This window comes from Canis lupus, chromosome 17 (genome assembly GCF_048164855.1).
Source record: "Canis lupus baileyi chromosome 17, mCanLup2.hap1, whole genome shotgun sequence".
In the NCBI taxonomy this organism is placed as follows: domain Eukaryota; kingdom Metazoa; phylum Chordata; class Mammalia; order Carnivora; family Canidae; genus Canis; species Canis lupus.
In genome coordinates, this window is record NC_132854.1 from 61,829,036 (window position 1) to 61,842,626 (window position 13,591).

Here is a 13,591-nt window from a genome sequence, read left to right on the forward strand (position 1 = left end):
GAAAGAGACAAGAAATCCCTGACCTTTATGGGGAGGAGCATTAGGGTAACAGCAGACGTCTCCACAGCGACCTGGCAGCCCAGAAAGGGCTGGCAGGATATATTCAGGGTCCTCAATGAGAAGAACATGCAACCAAGAATACTTTATCCAGCAAGCTCTCATTCAAAATGGAAGGAGAGATAAGGAGCTTCCAAGACAGGCAGGAACTGAAAGAATATGTGACCTCCAAACCAGCTCTGCAAGAAATTTTAAGGGGGACTCTTAAAATTCCCCTTTAAGAAGAAGTTCAGTGGAACAATCCACAAAAACAAGAACTGAATAGATATCATGATGACACTAAACTCATATCTATCGATAGTAACTCTGAACATGAACAGGCTTAATGACTGCGTCAAAAGGCCCAGGGTTTCAGACTGGATAAAAAAGCAGGACCCATCTATTTGCTGTCTACGAGAGACTCATTTTAGACAGAAGGACACCTACAATCTGAAAATTAAATGTTGGAGAATCATTTACCATTCAAATGGTCCTCAAAAGAAAGCAGGGGTAGCCATCCGTATATCAGATAAATTAAATTTACTTCAAGGACTGTAGTGAGAGATGAAGAGGAACACTAAATGATACTTAAGGGATCTATCCAACAAGAGGACTTAACAATCCTCAATATATGCCCCGAATATGGGAGCTGCCAAATACTTAAACCTATTAATAACCAAAGTAAAGAAATACTTAGATAATAATTGTCTTATACTTGGTGACTTCAATCTAGCTCTTTCTACCCTCGATAGGTCTTCTAAGCACATCTCCAAAGAAACGAGAGCTTTAAATGATACACTGGACCAGATGGATTTCACAGAAATCTACAGAACTTTACATCCAAACTCAACTGAATGCACATTCTTCTCAAGTGCACATGGAGCTTTCTCCAGAATAGACCACATACTGGGTCACAAATCGGGTCTGAACCGATACCAAATGATTGGGATCGTCCCCTGCATATTCTCAGACCATAATGCCTTGGAATTAGAACTAAATCATAATAATAAGTTTGGAAGGAGCTCAAACACGTGGAGGTGAAGGATCATCCTGCTAAAAGATGAAAGGGTCAACCAGGAAATTAAGGAAGGATTAAAAAGATTCATGGAAACTAATGAGAATGAACATACAACCATTAAAATATTTGGCTTGCAGCAAAAGCAGTCCTAAGGGGGAAATACATCACAATATAAGCATCTATTCCAAAGGCGAAACTACTCAAATACAAAAGCTAACCTTACACATAAAGAGGCTAGAGGAAAAAAAAGCAGATAGATCCTACACCCAACAGAAGAATAGAGTTAATTAACATTCGAGCAGAACTCAAGGAAATTGAGACCAGAAGAACTGTGGAACAGATCAACGGAAGGAGGAGTTGGTTCGTTGAATGAATTAATAAGATAGATAGACCATTAGCCAACCTTATTAAAAAGAAGAGAGAGAAGGGATCCCTGGGTGGCGCAGTGGTTTGGCGCCTGCCTTTGGCCCAGGACGCGATCCTGGAGACCCGGGATCGAGTCCCACGTCAGGCTCCCGGTGCATGGAGCCTGCTTCTCCCTCTGCCTGTGTCTCTGCCTCTCTCTCTCTCACTGTGTGCCTATCATGAATAAATAAAAAAAAATTTAAAAAAAAAAAAAGAAGAGAGAGAATATTCAAATTAATAAAATCATGAATGAGAAAGGAGATGTCACTACCAACACCAAGGAAATACAAAGGATTTTAAAAACATATTATGACCAGCCATACACCAATAAATTAGGCAATCTAGAAGAAATGGACGCATTCCTGGAGCCAGAAACTGCCAGAACTGGAACAGGAAGAAATACAAAACCTGAACAGGCCAAAAACCAGGTAGGAAATTGAAGCAGTCTTTCAAAACCTCCCAGGACACAAACGTCCAGGGCCAGATGGCTTCCCAGGGGAATTCTATCAAACGTTTAAAGAAGAAACCATACCTATCCTACTAAAGATGTTTGGAAAGTTAGAAAGAGATAGAGTACTTCCAAATTCATTCCATGAGGCCAGCATCACCTTAATTCCAAAACCAGACAAAGACCCCACCAAAAAGGAGAATTACAGACCAATAGCCATGATGAACATGGATGCAAAAATTCTCAACAAGATACTAGCCAATAGGATCCAAAAGTACATTAAGAAAATTATTCACCATGACCAAGTAGGATTTATCCTCGGAACACAGGCTGGTTCAACACTCTTCAAACAATCAATGTGATTCATCATATCAGCAAGAGACAAACCAAGAACCATATGATCCTCTCATTAGATGCAGAGAAAGCATTTGACAAAATAGAGCATCCATTCCTGATCAAAACACTTCAGAGCATAGGGAGAGAAGGAACATTTCTCGTCATCTTAAAAACAATCTAGGAAAAGCCCACAGCAAATATCATTCTCAGTGGGGCCGCACTGGAGGCCTTTTCCCAAAGATCAGGAACAAGACAGGGATGTCCACTCTCCCACTGCTATTCAACATAGTACTGGAAGTCCCAGCCTCAGCAGACAGCAAAAAGACATTAAAGGCATTCAAATTGGCAAAGAAGTAGTCAAACACTCCCTCTTCTCAGATGACATAATACTTTACCTAGAAAACCCAAAAGCCTCCACCCCATGATTGCTAGAACACATACAGCAATTTGGTAGCGTTGCAGGATACAAAATCAATGCCCAGAAATCAATGGCATTTCTATACACTGACAATGAGACTGAAGAAAGAGAAATTAAGGAGTCAATTTCATTTACAATTGCACCAAAAAGCTTACGATACCTAGGAATAAACCTAACCAAGGAGGTAAAGGATATACCCTAAAAACAATAGAACACTTCTGAAAGAAATTGAGGAAGACAAAAGAGATGGAAAAATATTCCATGCTCATGGATTGGCAGAATTATCATTGTGAAAATGTCAATGGTACCCAGGCAATGAACACGTTTAATGCAAACCCTATCAAAATACCATGGACTTTCTTCAGAGAGTTAGAACAAACTATTTTAATATTTGTGTGGAATCAGAAAAGACCCCGAATAGCCAGGGGAATTTAAAAAAGACAACCTTATATGGGGACATCAGAATGCCAGATTTCAGGTTGTACTACAAAGCTGTGGTCATCAAGACAGTGTGGTACTGGCACAAAAACAGACAAATAGATCAATGGAACAGAATAGAGAACCCAGAAGTGGACCTTGAACTTTATGGTCAACTAATATTCGATAAAGGAGGAAAGACTATCCATTGGAAGAAAGACAGTCTCTTCAATAAATTGGGCTGGGAAAATGGACATCCACATGCAGAAGAATGAATCTAGACCGCTCTCTTTCACCATACACAAAGATAATCTGAAAATGGATGAAAGATCTAAATGTGAGACAAGAGTCCATCAAAATCCTAGAGGAGAACACAGGCAACACCCTTTTTGAACTTGGCCACAGTAACTTCTTGCAAGATACATCCACGAAGGCAAAAGAAACAAAAGCAAAAATGAACTGTTGTGATTTCATCAAGATAAGAAGCTTTTGCACAGCAAAGGATACAGTCAACAAAACTAAAAGACAACCTACAGAATGGGAGAAGATATTTGCAAATGATGTATCAGATAAAGGGCTAGTTTCAAAGACCTATAAAGAACTTCTTAAAATCAACACTAAAGAGACAAAGAATCCAATCATGAAATGGGCAAAAGACATGAAGAGAAATCTCACAGAGGGAGACACTGACATGGCCAACATGCACATGAGAAAATGCTCTGCATCACTTGCCTCAGGGAAATAGAAATCAAAACTACAATGAGATACCACCTCACACCAGTGAGAATGGGGAAAATTAACAAGGCCGGAAACCACAAATGTTGGAGAGGATGCGGAGAAAAGGGATCTTACACTGTTGGTGGGAATGTGAACTGGTGCAGCCACTCCGGAAAACTGTGTGGAGGTTCCTCAAAGAGTTAAAAATAGACCTGCCCTATGACCCAGAAATTGCACTCTTCCCTATTTACCCAAAATATTCAGATGCAATGAAACGCCGGGACACCTGCACCCCGATGTTTTTACCACGAATGTCCACAATAGCGACACTGTGGATGGAGCCATGGTGTCCATTGAAAGATGAATGAATAAAGAAGATGTGGTTTATGTATACAATGGAATATTCCTCAGCCATTAGAAACGACAAATACCCACCATTTGCTTCAACGTGGATGGAACTGGAGGGTATTATGCTAAGTGAAGTAAGTCAATCGGAGAAGGACAAATGTATGTTGTCATTCAATGCGTTAATATAAATAATAGTGAAAAGCAATATAAGGGAATGGAGAAGAAATGTGTGGTAAATATGAGAAATGGAGACAGAACATAAAGACTCCTAACTCTGAGAAAGTAACTAGGGATGCTGGGAGGGGAGGAGGGCACGGGGTGCGGGTGAATTGGTGACGGGCACTGAGGGGGGCACTTGCCGGGATGAGCATGGGTGTTATTCTGTTTGTTGGTCAATTGAACACCAATAAAAAATAAATTTACTAAAAAAAAAAGTTCAAACAGCTAAACATTTATGCTGCCAACATAGGAGTACCTAAATATAGAAACCAATTAACAACAAACATACAGGAAATCACTGATAATAATACAATGACAGGGGATTTTAACACCCACTTATGGCAATGGACAGATCGTCTATGCAGAAAATCAACAGGGGAACAATAGCCTTGACACACTGGACGAAAGGGACTCAACAGATATAGTCTGAACATTTCTTCCTAAAGCAGAATACACATTCCTTTCAAGTTCACATGGGACATTCTCCAGAAAAGATCATATCATGGGCCCTCAACAGGTACAACAGGTACAAGAAGGTTGATATCACCCCTTGTACATTTTCGGACCACAATGCTATGAAACTGGAAGTCGACAGTAAGAAAAAAAATTGGACAGACCAATAATACATGGAGATTATGAACATCCTACTAGAGAATGAATGGAGCAACCAGGAAATTAACAAGGAAATCTAAAACAAATGAAAATGAAAACATGTTTCTCCAAACCTCTGGGATGTAGCAAAGGCAGTCCTAAGAGGGAAGTACATAGCAATACAGGCCTAAAGAAACAAGAAGTCTCCAATACACAACCTAACCCTACACCTAAAGGAGCTGGTAAAGGAATAGGAAACAAAGCCTAAATCCTACAGAAGGGAAAAAATAAAGATGAGAGAAGAAATAAACAATGCAGAAAAAACAAAACATTAGAATGGAATAACGAAACTAAGAGCTGGTTCTTCAAAAATTAATTAATAAAATGGATCAAGCCCTAGCCAGCCTTATCAACGAGAAAAGAGAAAACCTAAATAAATAAAATCACAAATGAGAGAAGAGAGATCACAATCAACACCAGAAAAATAAGATGATTATAAGTGAATACTATGAAAGATTATACACTAACAAACTGGGAGACCTGGAAGAAATGGACAAAACCCTAGAAATGTGCAAACAAGCAAAACTGAAATAGGAAGAAATAGAAAATATGAACAGACCCATAACTAACAAAGAAATTGAATCAGTAAGGCACCTGGGTGCCTCAGTGGTTGAGCATCTGCCTTGGCTCAGGTCATGTTCCCGGGGTCCTGGGGGATCACGTCCTACATCAGACTCCCTGCATGAAGCCTCATTTTCCCTCTGCCTATAACTCTGCCTCTCTGTGTCTCTCATGAATACATAAATAAAGGTGAAGCCACTGTGGAAAACAGTCTGGAGGGTCCTCAAGAAATTAAAAATAGGGGATCCCTGGGTGGCGCAGTGGTTTGGTGCCTGCCTTTGGACCAGGACGTGATCCCTGAGACCCGGGATCGAATCCCACTTCGGGCTCCCAGTGCATGTAGCCTGCTTCTTTCTCTCCCTGTGTCTCTGCCTTTGTCTCTGTGACTATCATAAAAAAAATTTTAAAAAAGACGTTAAAAATAGAGCTACCCTACGATTCCAAAATTGCACAGCTAGGTATTTACCCCGAGGATACAAAAGTAGTTTAGTAGATTTTAAGAGGAACATGCAGCCCAGTGTTGGTAGCAGCGTTATCAACAACAGCGAAACTGTGTATAGAGCCGAGATGTCCATCGACAGATGAATGGGCAGAGACGATGTGGTAAATATACACACTGCGACATCACTGGGTCATCAGAAGGGATGAAATGAAGCCATTTACAATGACGTGGGAGAAGTGGAGGGGACTTATGCTAAATGAACTCAGTCAGTCAGAGAATACAGATTCCAAATACCATACAATTGCATTCACATGTGAATTTTAAGAAACCAAACAAACTGGCAAAGGGGCAAAGGGTGAGATGAGACATGCAAACCAAGAAACACACTCTTAACCACAGAGAATAAACTAATAAATACCAGAGGAAGGTGGGGGGTGTGAAATCAGGGGATGGGGATAGTGGAGGGCACCTCTGACCAGTACCAGGCGTTGTATTCAAGGGTTGAATCACTATGTGGTAAACCTGAAACTATATCATACTGTGTTTACAAAGAGGAATTCAAGTAAAACTTTAAAATAATAATTGGTAGTATAGAGAAAACATGTGCACACAAGAGATAAAATCAGAAAGGCAACTGAAAATCCAAACAAAGAGTCTTTAGAGCCACAAATCCCCTCCTTCGCTCAGCTCACGAGAATCCTGCCATGCCTATTCTCACCCCAGAGAAGACTGGATTTTGATTCTCTGGGGAAGCCACTGACTTGGTGGAATCAGGCTATCTTTGAAACCAAAACCTAAATAGAGTGCATAAAACTAAACTGCCCAAGATGCTAGGAGTCCCAGTGCAGGCACATGCCAAGACACAAACTCTAACCATACACAGACATAACCCTTACCCTACACTTAAGCCTAATGTTAACCTAACACTTAAACAAGAACTATCACTAATCAAAAACCAAACACAAACCCCAAGACCAAACCACATTCACTGAACCTACCTGCCAAGCCACACCCTAACTCCTAAACCTATTCTGAGGTTTCCTTAACTCTGACCCTTACCTTAAATCTAACCGTAACCCTAACCTCTAACCCTAACTTAATGTACTCAAATCCTATTCCTAACCTTAATTTGTACCCTAACCCTAACCCTCTAATACTAACCCTATCTCATACCCCAAACTGTACACTACCCATACCCTAAAACTAATCCCTAACCCACTGCCTAACCCTATCTCTTACCCTTTTCCAAAACCATACCCTGACCCTACCCTGAACCCTGACCTGACCCTATCCCTAACCCCTAACCAAACACTAACCCTAGCACTAAACCCTATCCTAAGCCTAACCCTCACCCTAACCCTAAACCTAGGCCTAACTTTAACTCTAACCCTTAACGCTAACCCCTAACCCTAACTCACACCCTAACCCCTAACCCTAACTGCAAACCTAATCACAACCCTAACACCAACCATAACCCTAACCCCAACTCCTAACATCCTGCCCTAATCCCTAAGCCTAAACCCTAACCCTAACTCTAAATCTGTCCCTAACACTAACCCTAACCCCTTTCCCTAATCCCTAACCCCCAGCCTAACTCCTAACCATTGACCCTTACCCTTATCCCTCACGCTATCCTCTAATCTGTAACCATAAGCATAATCACTAAACCCTAACATCTAACCTAACTTAACCACCAACTGCCTCCCCTCCCCTGACCCTACCATTCATTCTACCCATTCACTTACCCTGTGGTTCTGAGGAGTCCCTTCTGATGTGGACGTGGCCCCCAACGGCACCTCCAGAGTCCTCCAGGGGGTCCTGAGGAAGCCAGGATCCTGTGAGTGTGGATGTGGCCCCACGTGTTCTTGGGTCATAGTCAGCAGGTCCTGAGGACACGGGTCTCCTGTCACTGTGGACTATGCCTCACATCCTCTGGAAGCCTCACAGCAGGTCCTCAGGAGGCCGAGGGCTCCTGTCAGCCTGGACATGGCCCCATGGCCCCCAGAAAACTCACTGCGCGTCCTGAGGGGGCTGTGGGCTCCTGTCAGCATAGACGCAGCCCCATATGTCCTGAAGCCAAAGTGCTGATCCTAAAGAGGCTGGAGACTCCTGTCAGTTTGGATTCGGCACCCACATTTTTCTTATGCCTCACCACAGGCCCTGATAAGGCTGGGCTCTTCTGTCTGCATGGAAGCATCCCCATATTTCCCGAAGTCTACACCGGGGGTCCTGAGGACGTCAGCGTCCTGTTGTTTGGGCGTGGCCCCCAGTCCTCCCATAGCCTCACTGTGGATTCTGAGGAGGCCAGGGCTCCTGACACCATGGATGCGGCCCCCACCTTCCAGAAGACTCAAATTATGTCCTGAGTGGCCCGGGAGCTCCTGCCAGAGTGGACGCAGCACCACAGCTTCCTGAAGCCTCCCTGCAGGTCCTGAAGCGGCCCAGGTGTTCCTGTCAGGGTGGATGTGGGCCCACATCTATCCTGGGAATATGAGCAATCAGATGGGCAGAGAAAAAAACACTTTGACTCGCTCTTTGTCTTATAAAGAGAAAGGACAGCTTTTCTATGTACAAAGTCAGTTGTCAAGATAGCCTTAGGGAATAAGAGTTGCAGCATCAAATCCCGCTGCATAGCTGGGACGCCCGAGCCCCAGGTCTTCCTGATCCCAAATCCCTGGGCCTGTCCCCTTACACAAGCTGCCAGGCTGAGATCATTAGCAATTGCTCTCTTAGGAGCTCTGGGGAAGGGGGAAGGAGCTAGATAGGATGGGAAGGGACACAAGGAGGCCGAGAAAATGAAGGCCTTTCCACTGTAAGTTCAGCGTTCGAACACGTCCAGCCATCCCAGGCCCCTGTGAAGAAGAGCTGAAATTTACATTACTTCAGTTAGAGGAAAATAACAAAAGTTTACAGCTTAATACCCTGGAAAGCCCCACAATAGAATAAAAACTGAGCCCAGGCCAAGTGCAGGAAGCCCCTATTAGAATGAGAATAGATCTCAATGCCTTTGAAGGCCCCATATCAAAATGTAAACAGAACTTGAGGGGGATCCCTGGGTTGGCACAGCGGTTTGGCACCTGCCTTTGGCCCAGGGCGCGATCCTGGAGACCCAGGATCGAATCCCACATCGGGATCCCGGTGCATGGAGCCTGCTTCTCCCTCTGCCTGTGTCTCTGCCTCTCTCTCTCTCTCTGTGACTATCATAAAAAAAATAAAATATTTAAAAAAAAAAGAAGTTTAAAAAAAAAAAAAGAACTTGAGGAATTGCTCCAGCCCTTCGGGAGTACCCCGAGACCAACTCTTAAAACTAAGCTAAAACCCACCTCAGGGTCCAAGTCCCTGCTCCGCTCTGTCGGGTATACTTGGACACAAGCTCAAGCTTGTAAATAAACTCTCATGTGTTTGCCTTGGTGTCAGCTTCTCGGTGGTTTCTCGGATTAGCAATCTTGGGCATAACAGTCTGAGATAAAAAAACAAAACCAAAAGAAGCTCGGACACAGGTAGAGTGAACGCAGGGTTCTGAGAGAAGCCGCGGAGACCTGGGGGCTTGGCCGCTCTTCTGTGGAGGCCCCAGCAGACTGGGGTGGGGGATGCTCTGCCCCAGAGCCAGAGGACCCAGAGACCCCACCCGCATCCGCCTATCAGGGCCAGGTCTCAGGAACAGGGCAGCACAGCCCACTGAGCCCAGAGGCGCTGACCCCCACCCCGCCTCTGACCCGCGCAGGTGCATCTCCCAGGCAGATGTGCACCTGACAATCAGCGCCATGGCCCATCCCCAGACCCCACACAGAGCATTCGTTGCCACCAAGTTGTTGGACCACAGTGGCTGCAGAGCTAAAGCTCTGCCTGGAAAGTAGGGTCTAGATTCCTTTGTACTTTGTGCTCTTTTTTCATTTATTTTCTTTGATTCTTTTTTATTAATTGCCTTATTTTAATTTCTATGTATGTACCTTATATATTTCTTATTTTTGCTTTCATAGTACTTTAATTGTGATTCTTTTTTAAATTTTTTTCAATTTATTTATGATAGTCACAAACAGAAAGAAAGAGAGAGAGAGAGAGAGAGAGGCAGAGACACAGGCAGAGGGAGAAGCAGGCTCCATGCACTGGGACCCCGACGTGGGATTTGATCCAGAGTCTACAGGATTGTGCCCTGGGCCAAAGGCAGGCACTAAACCGCTGTGTCACCCAGGGATCACTTTAATTGTTTCTATTTTGGGATTTAGAATCTTTTAACAAGCAGGCCAAAATAATCTGGGTTTTATTTTGTTTTGTTTTGTTTTTTTGGGGGGAGGGCAGTTGTTATTGTTTTTCTTGTTTTTTCTTTTTCTTCCTTCTTTCTTTTCTGGAACAAATAATGAGATGGAGAAAATCACCTCAATAACATGAGGTCTACTCACAGCCAGGAAGTTCATCAATACACATATATGATGTCTAAATACAGTTTAAAACAATGATTATAAAGACAACAGCTGTGCTAGAAAAAGAGCACAGAAGAAAACTAGAGAAACCTTTACTGTAGAAATAAAAGAACTAAAATCTAGTCAGGCCAATGTTAAAAATGGTATAACTGAGATGCAGTCCCAAGTGGAAGCCTTCAAAACAAGAATGGTTATGGACCACAGAGACAGACGTAGGGAAGTCATCCACTTATTAACAATAACATTCATACCATAGGAGACTCAGAAGATGAAGAGAGAGAAAAGGTGGGCCTTTCTCAGACATTAGAAACAACAAATACCCACCATTTGCTTCAACGTGGATGGAACTGGAATGTATTATGCTGAGTGAAGTAAGTCAATCGGAGAAGGACAAACATTGTATGTTCTCATTCATTTGGGGAATATAGATGATAGTGAAGGGAATATAAGGGAAGTGAGAAGAAATGTGTGGGAAATATCAGAAAGGGAGACAGAACATAAAGACTCCTAACTCTGGGAAATGAACTAGGGGTGATGGAAGGGGAGGAGGGTGGGGGTGGGGGTGAATGTGTGACGTGTACTGACGGGCTGAGCACTGGGTGTTATTCTGTATGTGGGCAAATTGAATACCAATAAAAGTAAATTTATTACTAAAAAAAGAAAAAGAAAGAAAAAGTGGCATCTGGGTGGCTCAGTCACATAAGCTATTGTCTTAGGCTCAGATCATGATCCAATTCCCAAGGCAGGCTCCCTGTTTGCAGGGAACCTGCTTCTCCCTCTACATCTGCCCCTCTCGCTATTGGTTTTTCTCTCCTCTCTCTTTCAAATAAATAAATGACATCTTTAAAAAGAAACAAAAAAACAAACCCAGAAGGAAGAGAAATCTCCCATGTAGAAGAATTTCAAAGAAGTTGTACAGACATTCCACCCTCAAGTTGATTAGCATAGCCTCCCACTCATATGTATGGAATACACATAGTAACTTCCTTCTACAAAATAGAATATGAAAATGTGTATATAAAAATGATAATATAATAATAATAATAATAATCACTTTACTACGGAGAAAGCTGACAAACACTACCTCAGCAAGATGATCAGATTGATACCAAGACTGATAAATCATGTTGATAATATCTATCCTTTATATGATATAATTAAAATGGCAGTATATCTCTTTATATAATCCACAAAAAGAGTTTAATCATGAGATAACAGACATTTCCTAACTGAGGTAAATTTTACAAAATACTCTACTTCTCAAAGTGTTGCAGTTCAACAACAATAAGGAAAGGCAGAAAGACTGTCACAATCCAGAGGAGCCTAAGAAAACATGAGTACAAATGGAATGGGATATGAGGGATGGTAACTTAGCAAAAACTAAGGAAATCTGAATAAAGTATGGTCTTTGGTTAATGAGAATATTTTAATATTGATTCAAGGCTAATATTTGTACCTTCCTAATATACCACCAACATCATATCCCTGCCCCACAACATCCACCCCCACACCATCGGCCCCCAGCAAGGACCCAGGGCAGCTGCCCCCTGTGGGACATGCTCAGCCTCCCTGGCGTTTTCTGGATACCCTGCTCCCACCAGAAGCCTGATTGTCCCATAGAGAACCCAGAGGTTGCAGGGAGGAGGGAAGGCAGAGATCCCCGAAAGGCTGGGTGTAGGTGACTGGTGCAGAGGATACATTGGGCCCTGCCTCCACCCACTGTCTGTCCTGGAGGGCGGCACACCCTGCACAGGACACCAGCCCCTAACCCAGAGGGACCTGGGCTGACCTGGCTCTGTGCTCTGTGGGGACTAGGTTGAATTGAGCCCCTCCCAGGCCCAACACAAAGACTAATGGGATCCAGGTCCCCATGGTCCTGGCCAGCCCTGGATTCTGGCCCCAGGCTGAGCGAGCCCTCTCACAGGTGGATGTGGCCTCCTGGGCCCTGGGCATGCCCCACAGATCCAGGTCGCTAACCTAGGGCAGACTGGGGGATCCCGGGACACCCCAGGGTAGGGAAAGGATGGATAGGCCGGTTGGCCCCACCCAACCCCACACCAGGAGGCAGACTCTTCCAGGTATTGGGGCCCCAGAGGGCCCAAGGCAGGTGTCCAGCTGCCCTGCAGGGCCCCAGTACAGGAGCCCATGAGCTGCAGGTCCAGGTCATCTCTGCTGTCCTCAGAACAGTCACTCAGGCTGAAATCTCAGGACAAACGCCCCCACCCGGAGTCCACACATGTTCCCACAATGTGGACTCTAGCACCCGCCTCTCCACACCGTGTGATTATTGCCCTCCCCTAAAGGACAGAAAGGTCTCCCTCCCCAGGGGAAGGCGTGCATTACGCTCTGAGCCCCTTTGCTGTAAAAAGTCAATAAAGTGTTGTGAAAAAATGCACAGCCAGCCCGTTTCTGTGTATCCCAGAACTCTGTGCATGGGGCGTGAAGAGACTCCCAGAGAGGAGGAGGGGGCACCATCCAGGCCCTAAATAGCCCCTGCAGGGGCGCCACCAGGTACACAGAGCTGACGTCCCCACGTGCCTTCCAGGGGCAGCCAGACGTCAGGGTCAGGACCCCACAGACTTTACTTAGACTCAGGCTGTGTCCCCCAGGCCAGGTGGGGCTGGGACAGAGTGACAGCCAGGGAGCTTCAGGTCACCAGGGTCTGTGCACAGCGACCTGGTAGGTCTGTGCTCCCTCTGTCCTGGGGGCCAAGGATGGCCGAGTTCCGGGGCACTTCCTCCCGTCCTCGCATCCCCGTGCCTGTGTGCCTGGGGCACAAAGGGCCTGTGGGGCGGTCAGCGTGGCCCTGGAAGGGATGTCAGGACACCAGGCCCTGGTGTTGTGCCCAAGATTGTAAATCAGGGAAACCACCAAGGAGCCAACACCGATGGAAACTCCCGAGGGTTTCTTTACAAGCTGGAGCTTGGGTATAATTTCACCAAACACAGCGGAGCAGGGACATGGATCCCGAGAATAAGAGGCATAACAGCTTTATAGGGGCCAGTGGCCCATGGGATATGCAGAAAGTTGCACAGTCATGATGGTCCACAGGCAGGTGGCCAATTGAATTACACCTTACCAAATAGTATCCACTTGAGCTGGCCTATAACTTTGGTCAGAATCGTCGCACAGTTTTGGGGGGCACAAAGCAGGG

General features: G+C 44.6%; 1 long non-coding RNA gene across 3 annotated transcripts in view; it reads right to left on the reverse strand.

The window, feature by feature from the left end:
• LOC140608451 (uncharacterized) overlaps window positions 1-13,591 on the reverse strand; it is a 34,612-nt gene that overhangs the window by 14,679 nt on the left and 6,342 nt on the right. The window contains exon 2 of one of the 3 annotated variants that reach the window (XR_012010485.1): window positions 7,762-8,498. The exons of 1 other annotated variant lie outside the window; for it this stretch is intronic. This is a non-coding gene — a long non-coding RNA (uncharacterized lncRNA). The remainder of the gene's footprint in view (window positions 1-7,761; window positions 8,499-13,591) is intronic. One more of the 3 variants, XR_012010486.1, reaches the window with a different exon arrangement.